Here is a 13,318-nt window from a genome sequence, read left to right as displayed (position 1 = left end):
TTATTTTTTTTTTTGCAAAATGTTAATATAACATTGCTTTTTATCATCAAACAGACTCTACGCAAAAGCCCAATAATAAGAATGGGCGATTGTAAACAACGTGAATGGCCTACTAAGATTTATCATTCAGAAATCATGAATTAGGACTTAGGCCTTTTAGGTTGATAGAAATGAGTTAGTAACCTAGTAAAGTTGAATATGTTATTTTAATTTATTCGATTGTATAATTGATTTTATTAGCAAAGCTAAAAATCTAATTTAAAAAGGTAACATCTTGTGTTTATTTTGAAGTAAATGGAAGTAAGACATTACGTTTTATGATTGGAAATTTGTTTGTTTAAAGAACTGATTTACATGTATGGAATATTTAGGAATAATTATAGAAAATGGCGTATTTGGAAAAATTTAGATAACTCTTTTGCATTCTAACCAATGGTTTCGTACAACCAATTCAAAGGCTTTATAGTGCATTTGATGCATTTGACATAGAGTTTCAGTTCAGTTCACTCTAGTTCAGTCTAATCTTATATATTGTAACAAGATAATCATAAATCTATACAACTATTTCAATAGATTATAAATATTTCTTTTCAAGCTCATAATAACAAGCTCAAACAGAAAAAAGAAACAAAATCCACATGATATCAATTATTATTATTATTATTATTATTATTATTGTTATTATAATAGAGAAACAAGAACCCAAACTTAATTTTAGAATATATATATATATATATATATATATATATATATATATATATATATATATATATATATATATATATCAAGGAAGAGCATAGCATACACTGATGCGGCGTTGGATTGCTCCTCTACACAAAGGACACTCCATTCCTTGTATTTCATAAAGGTCATTGCATTTTACACACACCACCTGATGTGCACTTGGCTGAAACACCACCGACATTTTCTTCGATAGACATATTACACATTTCCTTTTCCCGATTCACACCACCTCCACCACCACCTCCGCCAGCGACCGAGACTTTTTCCGGTATCACCGTGGCGGTTTCCGGCAAGGAAGCGGCGGTTTTACTGCTTCATAATTATTGGCGTAGCTTATACCTCTTCTCAAAGCAGCTGTTTTTGAAGAATCTGATTTAGTCTTAACGATGAGATTTCTTTTTGAGTTTTTCGATGTTGTCTTTATATTTTTTAAGATTTTTATCTACTTTTCATCTAGGCAATATTTCTCCTTCTTGCCTTCCGATTTTATACTTAATCGCCTGATTAACCACTTTTTATTTCGTTTTCTCTTCCTGTTTGCATCTTATATGCGAATTACAACATAGATCAAATCAACTGTCTGCTTGAGACAAAATGACCATTTACCCTTACATTTCAACATAGAGATTTCATGATATTCATCAACTTTAACATTAGAGGAGCCGGGAGGGAAAAAATAAGAGCAAATATTGCTTAAAATTTCACTTTTTCAAGAATATACCTGTTAGGGCTAGGATCCTTCGAAATATTCACGATCCTCAAATATCCAGGATCCTCAGCTACCTCAGGATCCCAAAAACCACCGTTATTGTTTGTATTGACATTTATAACGGTTATATTCCGTTCCAAAATACAGAACTAGCCAAGGGAAGACCAATTCTCAACGAAGAATCATCTCAACTATGCTAAAGACCCGGAATACTTTGTCAAATAACGTTCGTAAAGTTGGTCATAGAGGATCCCGGAAACATCAGACATCTTATTGGCTAGTTTAGACTATAAATTGACACTTGTATCTCACACACAACATATTGTTTTTTTGCTAGAAGCTTACTCTACGAAATTATTTACTTGTTCACACAAGAATACTCTTTGTAATCATCACTTTACATTAATAAAATCATCAAGGCATGTGATCATTGTCACCTCCCAAGGTTTTGTGTCGGAGATCCTAACAAGGATCAAGGGTTTTCCTTGTAAACCATTGTCTCACTCTCCTTATCATTTTCTATTGCACAATTCGAACATCACAACCTCTCATTCAATTTGATTGATTAGTACTTGTGTAATTTTTGACCAAAATAATTTGGCGCCCACCGTGGGGCTGTGGTGTTCAAAATCCTCGAAAAAAATCATCTCTACACAATCGATCCTTTCTTCGTCCTCTATTACTTCCATTCCAACCAAAAACCTACAGCCTCCTCCCAGTGGGCCCCCTACTCAGATGAAAACGCCTGACACTTCCAAGAAAAGCACCCCCTCTATCGCTAATCAAGGAAGTTTGGGATCCTCAGGACTCCAGGATCCGACTGCCTCAGTCACTACTGCAGAACTTTTCGCTATGAAGAGGAAAATGACGCAAATGGTGACCCAACAACAGGAGGAGAATAGAGCACTGCTCAAAGAAGTGGAGAGGATGAAGGCGGAATTTCAGATATCCCAAGAAACAATTCCCACAGTTGTGAAACAAAGGATCCTGGACTTCGATAATGCAAGATCCTTAGAAAATCATCAGAAGAACACGATTCCTACCACTATGGCGTCACCCTAGGGGGAAAACTATGGGCAACCGAGCATCTATGATCGATGATCTCAATGAGCCTTTCAACACTCCTAGAAACCTTGATTCTAGTAACTTCTTAAACAACAATACCGGTAATACTGACTATACTAGCATTGATGCAGGAATAAACCCAAACATGGTCAAGGAAGTTTAGCAATTGAGGTAAATGATCTCAAGCGTACCCGGGGTGGTCCAACCCATACCAAAAATGTCACCAACGAGTCACAGGATCTCGAGATTTTCTCCAGCAATAGCCAATACTGAAGTTCCCAAGCGCTTCCAAACTCCTATCATGAAGCTTTATAATGGAACGACGGATCCTGAAGAACACATAGCATAATACCGAGAAAGGATGGAGATGATTCCTATTCCAGGGCACTTGAAAGAAGCTTGCCTATGCAAAGGATTTGGCTCAATCCTTACAGGATCAACTCTCAAATGGATGCTAAACTTTCCCCCATACTCTATTACTTCTTTTGCACACTTAGTCAATATTTTCAATAACCTGTTTTCTTGCAGTAGAACCTTCGAGAAGATTACTAGTGATCTCTATCGAGTGGTTCAGAATCCTAAGGAAAGACTTAGGGATTTCGTTAACAGGTTCGGCAGGGAAGCTCTGAGTATCCCCAACATCGACATGGATATTGCTATAGAGGCCTTCAAGATGGGACTAAGGAAGGATTCACCCTTCTACGAAGACCTTGTGATGACCCCATGCAAAATATTGGACGAAGTATGGTGCCGAGCGTTAAAATTCATAAGGCTTGAAGGGGAAAAAGAAATACAGAAGAGAAGCAACCCTTCAATTCAAAATGAGAACCCCAACACGAAGGCTGAATCCTCAACCCCAAGATCCTACAAATCAAAGCCCTATTCCAAACTGGATCTTCACAGGGTCAATGCCCTCAAGGATGAAGGAGAAGAAGAGGAACTTCTTAGGATCACTGACTATTCTTTTTCTGTAGATGTTTCATGTATAATTCATGCTATGCATGATCTTGGAGACAAAGCAAGATGGCCAAAGAAGGATAACAAGTCCACAAGTTGGAAAGACAAGTCTGAATGATGTGCTTACCATGAAGACTTCGGTCACAGGATGGAGGACTGCATAGCCCTAAGAAAAGAAATAATTTACCTCCTTAGTAAGGGACACCTCAAAGAGATCCTTAGGAGAAAAAGAGAAAAATCTAAGGAGAACAGCCAGGATGGTCACAAGATCCCGGAGAAACCAGGATCCCCACCTGCCGACACTAAGATAATTAACGTTATATCAGGCGGATCTAACATCTGTGGAACTTCTTATTCTTAGGATAAAAGACAAGCCAAGGTCTCCAAAAAAGAAAAAGAATATAGACCATGGAAGAACATCATGGTTAGCAGTGAAAAATAAATCACATTTGACGAGATTGATAGGGAGGGGATTCTGGATCTTCACCATGACGGACTCGTGATAAAACTGTACATGGCCAACCATTTCATGAGAAGGATCCTTGTTGATGGAGGATCCTCGGTCAACATCGTGCTCCTAGACGCACTAAAAAGGATGAACATCCTAGAAACAGAAATAATCAAGAGCTCCTCGGTCCTGATACGATTTAGCGGAGAGACGAAACACATGATTGGGGAAATAAAGCTACCAATACACATAGAGGGGGTAAACTCCATACAAAAATTTTGTGTTATTGACACCTTATCTTCTTATAATGTGATACTAGGTAGACCATGGATCCACGAGATGAAAGCGGTTCCATCAACATATCATCAATGTGTAAAATTGCCTACTCCATGGGGAACTATGAAGATCATGGGAGATCAACAAGAATCCAAAGAATGTTACAAAAACTCTATGAAATCTACGACCAAACCTTAGCAAGCATAGCAATTAAGGCAGGGGAATGACATATTCTAGAAACGAAGGAGCAAGATGTGAAAGAAGTGTCCCTGGGCATCGAGGATCCTGAAGCTAAAGTCCTCATAGGATCCTCAATGCCTGAGCAAATTGAGCAAGATCTATTAAACTTCCTAAGAACCAGAAGCAAGACATTTTCATGTAAACACGAAGATATGACAGGTATAAACAAGAGTATTATCACTCAAAAACTTAATATTGATCTTTCTTTCAGACCAATACACCAAAAGAGAAGGAAGTTTGCACTTGAAAGGAATCGGGTCATCCAAGAAGAAGTAGAGAAGCTCCTCAAGACAGGAATGATCAAGGAAGTAAAGTTCCCAAGATGACTAGCTAACGTGGTTTTCATACAGAAGAAAATGGAAAATGTCGAGTATGTGTAGACTACATAAATCTTTACAGGGCTTGTCCTAAGGATCCTTTCCCTCTACCGCATATTGACTCTATGATAGATGCGACGGCTGGACATGAACTCTTAACCTTCATGGATGTTTCTGCAGGATTCCAACGAATCCAAATGGAACCATCCGACCAAGAAGATATGTCATTCATAACACCAACATGTATATATTGTTACATTGAGATGCCTTTTGGTCTTAAAAATGCAGGAGCAACATATTAGAGACTGGTGAATCGGATGTTTAAAGACAAGTTGGGGGACACCATGGAAGTCTACATAGATGACATGGTGGTGAAATCAATGAAAGCTGAAGATCATCTTAGGGATCTTAAAGAGGCATTTGACATCCTAGACGAATACAATATGAAGTTGAATCCACTCAAATGCCACTTTGGGATGAAGTCAAGCAAGTTCCTTGGATATATTTTAACCAAGAGAGGAATCGAAGCAAGCCCAGAATAGATCAAAGCAATCATCGAGCTGAAATCTCCATCCTCAACAAAATACATCCAAAGGCTAACCAGAAGGGTAGAGGCGCTGAATAGGTTTATTTCAAGATCCTCAAAAAGATGTAAACCCTTCTACGATATCTTGAAGAAGAACAAAAGGTTCAAATGGACTGAAGATCACAAAAAAAAAGCCTTTCAGGAACTCAAAAAATACTTGATTTCCGCGCCATTACTGGTAAAGCCCATAGATGGGGAACCACTCCTCTTCTACCTCTCAGTAAGTGCAGTCTTGGCGAAGGATCTTAATGGAGACCAGCATCCTATCTACTATGTAACTAAAAGTCTCCTGGATCCTGACACTAGGTACTCTTACCTCGAAATTTTTAATTCTTGCCTTAGTAACTGCTTCTACTAAATTAAGAAATTTTTTCGAAACACATACTATACACGTAAATACTAATTATCCTATTAAGAATGTCATGAGAAAACCAGAAATGTCAGGAGGGATGGAAAAATGGTCGGTGAAGTTAAGCACGTTCGACATCAGATACGAACCAAGATCCGCCATAAAGTCACAAGCATTAGCAGACTTTGTGGCTGACTTTAGTGATGATCTACGAAATGAAGTAGACATGGAGGCCAAGCAACTCCTAGAAGATGAACACTTGGGAAAATAGATGTTGCTCACAGATGGAGCTTCAAATCAAAAAGAAACATGACTAGGGATCATACTAAAGTCGCCACAGGGGGACATCCTACCCCAGGCATTGAGTTGCAAATTCAACACTACCAATAACGAAGCACTGATCATGGGACTACAATTGGATAAGGATCTACAAATTAGGGATCTCCATGTATTTGTTGAATCTTTATTACTAACTAATCACTTCAATGGATCTTAGGTAGTGAAAGGTGAAAGATTAGCACTATATCTGGAGATCCTCAAAAAATTAGCTTCTAATTTCGAGAACTGTACCCTAACCCAAGTTCCTAGAGAAGAAAACATAGAAGCAGACGCATTAGCCAACTTAGGATCCTCCCTTAGGATCCTACTACAAACAAAGATCCTTATAACCCATATAGTAACCCCCAGCCATAAAAACGCTCTCCGACAAAATCAGAAGATCCTAAAAGACCGACAAGCGTAGCAACTATTGAAGATCCTGACCCTAGGATCTCTCCTCAAAGGGATCCCAACGAGCAGGATCCTCAAAGAACTCCGCGATCATGGACCCAACCCATTATGGAGTATCTTCAGAATGGCAGAATCCCAACAAAAGAAAAAAGCAAAAGAGCATTCAGAACAAGAGTCTCAAGATTCGTTTTAATCCAAGGTAAACTCTATAAAAAATCTATGGCAGGTCCATACCTTATATGCTTGGGAGATCCTGAAGTTGTAGAAGTCTTGAAGGAAAAACATGAAAGAGACTGTGGCAGTCACATGGGGGGCAGATCCTTATGCTCCAAAATACTAAAAACAGGGTACTACTGGCCAACCATGAAGAAAGATTCTTTTCTACATTCTCAAAAGTGTGATGTTTGCCAAAGACATAGCAACATCCTACATCAACCGGAAAAACCTCTACATCCTATTATCTCATCATGGCCATTCAAGAAATGGGGAATGGATATAGTGGGAAAATTACCAGTAGCCCCAGGAGGAAAAGTCTTCATGCTGGTGATGACTGATTACTTCTCCAAGTGGATCGAAGCTGAAGCCTTCGTTCAGGTAAGAGACAAAGAGGTATTATCATTTATTAAACGTAATATCTTGACCAGGTTCGGGATCCTGACTGAAATCATATGCGACAATGGATTCTCATTCATAAGCAAAAGGACGACAAACTTTTGCACAAGTTGGGGAATCAAAATGATAATGGACTCCTGTTCATCCCCAAGCTAATGGTCAAGTAGAATCCAACAATAAAATCATAGTAAACAACTTAAAGAAAATATTAGATAAGAAGAAGGGAAGATGGGCATAAGAGCTTCCTTTCGTCTTATGGGCGGATACGAATACTTCCAAAGTAGCCACGGGTCAGACCCCCTGCTCTTTGGTGTTTGGGGTAGAAGCAGTGATCCCCACCAAAGTAATGATCCCGACGGCAAGATACTTACTGCAGGATCAAGAAAACAACAACAATATCCTAGCATAGGATCTTGACACTGTTGACGAACTCAGAGATCTTGCCAAAATACGTAGTGCTGCTCATCAACAAAGAAACACCAAGGCTTACAATAAGAACATAAAAATTAGAATATTTCAAATTAGAGACTTGGTATTAAGGAAAACATTCCAAAACACCAAGGATCCTACTGCAGGAAAATAAGCTCCTAACTGGGAAGGACCATATCTCATAGATGCTGAAGTAGGAAAAAGAGCATATTGGATAGCAACACCCGAAGGAGACGTTCTGCCAAGATCCTAGAATGCTATACACCTCAAAGCATACTACATGTAAGTAGGGTCGATTGATCCACAACAAAACCAAGGTACACATGTTCTTTATCTTAAAATTTTCATTATTACTTATTTTCTCCTCGAATACATTACTAACTTAAGCATCGGGGGGGCGATAGCTAGATTAACGCCCATCCCTAGCTAATGTCTGCTATGCAGAACAACGTACAGCTAAGGATCTTCAAGATTAAAGATCCTGAAATGTAAGGATCCTCAAGTTTAAGATCCTGAAACTTAAGGATGTTTGCACATGAAGATCTCAACGTCTTAATACTTGATAAACCCCATTATATTTAATGATGTAATATTTAAACTATCATATACACAAGCTAGAGACTGATCATCTCTCCTATGCTTAAGAGTACTTAATACCCTCTAAGGTTTAAAGAACTAATTACCTCTTTCACACGAACTAAGGTTTATACACCTCGCTTGGACGCATGATATCTAACTGTGGGATACGAATAAGGGGATCATTTCACGATTCAGTGTCTTGGCAACCCTCTTATCTTTGAACATAAGTTGAGATCCTTAAGGTTTATAACATTCTCATGTTATCCAAAAATTGGGATCTTGCCCCAGAAAGTACATAAGGTCTGTAACATCTTCATGTTATCATAGGTGGGAAATCTGCCCCAGAGAATACACTCGAATCATAACATTTTCATGTTATCATAAGTAAGGATCTTTCCTATGAATTATATCGCAAGTCGGGATCCTCCCCATTTTATAACATTAACATGTTATCCATTGAACCCATGGTGTTACACAAGAATTTTGGCAAAGTCTATAACCTAAACAAGTTATCATAAGGAGAGATTTCCCATGTATCATCTGAGATCCTCATCCTTAAGGGTCTCTGTCAGTAAGGGTCCTCATCAACCCTCATTGGTAAAGAGCCTCATTATCAACAGTAAACCGAAGTTCTCTCCTAAGTTGAGATTTATCCTCAGCAAATTTCAAGACTTACAAAGATTAAGAAAAAACTTGGAGATAATCAGGTTCCATCTGCCCTTATTCTCAAAGAACATTAGATAAAGTTTAAGGATCCTGAATTTTCGTGGGTCCTAAGCTAAAATTATCTAATTACTAAGATTCAAATATGCCATAAATAAACTACTAAAGAAATTCTATTTCAGGGCTATTTGTAGGAACCAAGCTTTCCAAGATCCTAACTATTTAAGGATCCTAATATCATAACAACCATGCAGAAAAAAGAGGAGAAAGATTTAAAAGGGAAATGCTACCATGTCATTCAAAAAGGGGTTGCATATCAAACCTGCCAAAAGATTAATTGTCTTGAATCACTTACAAAAACAAAAACTACTTAAGCCAATTTTTTGCAGGCCTAGACCTTAGCCTAATCATCATCGATCGCGTCCTTCTTCTCCCCTCCTCCGATCAGCAACAATACAAGATCCTGATTGACGATAGCAGGCTTATTGGTCAGTTTGGCCAATGCCTCGTGCTATCCGTCCACATCCCAGGAACCTTCATTTTCCAGATCCTCCGCCAGCTTAATCTTAGCCTGCAGAATAGCTATCGCAACGCTTGTCTTTGCATCAACGATCACCTCCTCGAGATCTGCGAGATACTATTCCTCCTTGTCGACTTTTTGTTTACTCAACAACTCCACCCTATGGAGAAGATCCTCATTGGTGACCCGCCATGTCTTCTCCTGCTCTTTTAGAACAAACTCAGCTTTATTGACACGGACCCTGAGGTCGTTAGTAACGTGGGAAACGTGAGCAAAGACGTGGAAGAAACATAAACATTAACATTTGAGAGAACATGTATGATAAATTAATATAAATAATGCATGTGTGCAGAATACTTACAACTTGGGAAAATAAGGATAACTTCCCAAGAGCATCCTCGATGTTGAGGTTCTCTAGGATGAAGTCTACAGCCTCAGAAGTCTTTCATTTTTGGGATCCTGAAGCCTTAACCATAAGATCTATATGAGATCTCTTGGTAAGAGGAAGAATTTCACATTTTTACTGCTTGACCTTGATCGAACCGCTGGTCATATCATCTTCAAGATCTACCAAACCAAAACGGGCCTTTGACCGGGTAGATTTGGAACCTGCCAGAAATCCTTATTAAATCAGGATCCTCTAAAAGACACATTCGAGAAAAATAATGTTGCCAGTGGCCATAAAGACAGTGTAGAGGAACCCTCTTAGAGACTGGAATGTTCGAGCTTAAACGACCTCTCGAGTGCAGGAAGCGCGAGAAACTTGGAAATCTTGTCCTCAGAATCGTCAGCAGCAGGAGCGAGCTCCTCAAATTTGAACGTTGCATCAAAACAAACAAAATAAGGGAAGTAAATTTCAAGATCCTTAAAAGTCTAAATTAAATGCTACCCTTTTTAATCCATGTTTTTGGTAGGAAATCCCCTTAAGGAATCGAGTCACGTCTCACAAAGAAGTATTTTTCCTTCCAAGCACCATCATTTTGTTTAGGTTTCAGAATGAGGTGGGGTTTGTTTGTCTTGACTCTTAAGAGGAAACGAGAAGAACCAAAAGTAGAAAGATCATAAATGATAGCCAACTCAGATGATCCAATGTCCATATTTTTGGACTGATTTAAGCGGTCGATCCAAAATAGGATCCTCCAGACCACAAACATAGTTTGGATATAAAAAATATAGGTAGTCAGAAAGAAATTGCGAACGATTCCAGTAAAAGGTTAGGTTAACCCTAAAGTAAACGAATATTCAGGAACGCAGACCCATGTCGGAGACACAAAATCAGGTTGGACTGTAGCTTCAAAGGGACGGAAAAATACGTCGGAAGAAAAAGCCCCAATAGTTTTCAACGATTCTATATCCTCACCATCAAAGGAGCAAACCTCATCATAGGTTAAAATTGCTTAAATGTTGAAGTCATTCTCGGGAGAGGTAACAACACTACCTCGAGAACGAATAGCTCTCTTGGCCATGACGAGAGGTATTGAAGAGACGAAAGGAAACAAGTAGTAAGAAAATTTACCTTCACAGTAAGATGATGACGACTGAAGGAAGTAAAGAGGGAGTTACCAAAAGTCCACATTTATAGCCAGGAAAATATAATAAATATGATTTGACTGTTTCTTGATTATCTCGATAAAGATAAAACATATCCATTAAGGGATAATTTTTAAATTCCTTTTTTAAATTTAATTTAAGTTATTCCTTCAACATTTTTGAAATTAACTCTTACATTTTCAAGAATAACTTGGGGGTAATTGTTAGGGCTAGGATCCTCAAATGTACAGGATCCTCAGCTACCTCAGGATTTCGGCAATCACCGTTATTATTTTTATTGACATTTATAATAGTTATATTATGTTCAAAAATGCAGAAGCATTCAAGGGAAGACCAATTCTCAATGAAGAATCATCTCAACTATGCTAAAGACCCGAAATACTTGGTCAAATAATGTTCGTAAAACTAGTCATAGAGAATCCCAGAAATATCGGACATCTTGTTGGCTAGTTTAGACTATAAATTGACACTTGTATCTCACACACAAAACACTGTTTTTTGCTAGAAGCTTACTCTACGAAATTATTTACTTGTTCACATAATAATACTCTATGTAATCATTACTTTACATTAATAAAATCATCAAGGAAGGTGATCATTGTCACTTCCCAAGGTTTTGTGCTGGAGATCCTAACAAGGATCAAGGGCTTTTCTTGTGAAGCATTGTTTCACTCTCCTTATCATTTACTAATGCACAATTCGAACATCACAACCTCTCATTCAATTTGGTTGATTAGTACTTGTGTATTTTTGACCCAAAAAATACCTCAACTTGATCTCTTTGTTCTTTAGCATGTTGAAGATCTTCTTGCAGCTGAGCTAACTTGCGCTTCTCAGCTACAAGCTCTTCTTGAAACAAGGTTTGGTGTTTTCCAATAACTGTAATTACATAAGTGTCTTTTTTTCTCTCTTCTATACCTCTTGATAGCTGGGAACTGACTCAACAACCTGTAAATTTGTAGCTTCCATTTCTAGCCTTAAGTTAGCATTCTCAACATCCAGTCTACAGATAATTGAGTTGGCATGCCCAATCTGGCTTCTATCTTTGCTTAAAGCATTTTCCATTTCAGAAAGCTTCTTCATGGTGTTATCTTCTAATGTTTGTTTCTCTTTCTTTAATCACTCTACTTCCTTTTTTCTTTTCTTAGTGTTTTAAGTTCAGTTTTTTTCTTTACCAAGTCTATGTGCAGCTTGCATGCCCGTCTGATTAGCCCATTCTGTCCATTCATGTAACTGGTTTTGAAGCTCACGTACCCTTGGAATAAGTTTTAAAATTTTTTCATGTATTTTATCTTATAGGATCCACCGCCCAAAGGGTATTGTGGGATTGTTTGTTTTTACAGGAAGTGAAAGAGATAAATCGGTTTCAGGAGTGATATTGGTATTTGGTGATGTAGAAAGGCTACTACTTGAAGTTTCTGTATTGATAAAGGGGAGATGAGGACAATTTTTCTAGAAGTGGAACCATTTTTAAGAATGGTGTCTATAGGTTGTGACACAAACTTTAGTTTCTTATCAAGAATTAAACCACCAATGTTACCATGTTTACTAGCTCTAGAAGTCCCTTTTAACCTATGTATGCGATAGGTTTTATCCAAATGAACTGATTTATGTCTTAGTATATAATCTCTCTTATTAATCCTAATGATCTTTCTACTCCCTAAACCTTTTTCTTCATGGGTTTGTGATGAAAGGCTAATGGATCTACTCATTGTTTTAGAAGTAGAGATTTGGGTCCTTTTCTATGATGAAATTCTGTCCATAACAAATTGGGGCTTTGGTTTTAAATGAGGAACTTGTGAAATTAGTGGTGCCTTAAACATAGAATTATTTACACATGTTATGGAGGCCATTACAGGTGCTTCTAAAGGAGCAGAAAGGGAAGAATGATTTGATTTACATGGATTTTGAAAAGCTTCTGAACTGTTACATTCTTTCTACATTTGGTTGTCAACCAAATTAGAGGAACAACCATTTGAAGCCCTGTCACCATTCATTGCACAAGCTTGAGAGACGTTCATATCAGATATCAACAAGCACCACACTGTATCACCGATGCTAAAGAAAGGTCTGATTTCACAAAGAACACAAACCAGTTCTGCAAGTGTATGCTTCTCCATTTGTTGTAGATTTTCAAAGTGATGTTGTTCCCTTAATGGATAGACCTCATACTTGTTTCTAAGGAATATCAAAGTGTTTTCTAACATATTTGACAATGTATCTTTACAACTACAACAAAGACCAGCCCTGAGAACAACTTTAGTTGCAACTTCTTCTGTGAAACCAAAAGTGAGATATCCCTAAATTCATGGTCATTTAAAAAAATTTATTTTTGCTTATTTAAAAATTAGAGTATCCATTTTAAGGAATAATATTGCGGAATTTGTTCCCAGAAAACATGATAAATATATTATCAAAGCATTTCCAAAGAAATGTATTTTGTTTATATTTAAAACATTAGGATGTTATCGTCAATAAAGAAACATAAGCATAAACATACCTTACATTAATTTACACTAATGATTTACATCTCCGTGAATCTCT

The 13,318-nt window shown here is 37.7% G+C and overlaps 1 pseudogene; it reads right to left on the bottom strand.

The window, feature by feature from the left end:
• Positions 1 to 784: 784 nt before the first annotated feature.
• LOC145059557 (putative E3 ubiquitin-protein ligase RF4) lies at positions 785 to 12,894 on the bottom strand (annotated as a pseudogene).
• Between the last annotated feature and the right edge of the window lie 424 nt (positions 12,895 to 13,318).

Source organism: Lactuca serriola, chromosome 6 (genome assembly GCF_051521515.1).
Source record: "Lactuca serriola cultivar US96UC23 chromosome 6, Lser_US96UC23_V15, whole genome shotgun sequence".
Lineage (NCBI taxonomy): Eukaryota > Viridiplantae > Streptophyta > Magnoliopsida > Asterales > Asteraceae > Lactuca > Lactuca serriola.
This window is presented reverse-complemented; position numbering and strand designations above follow the sequence as displayed.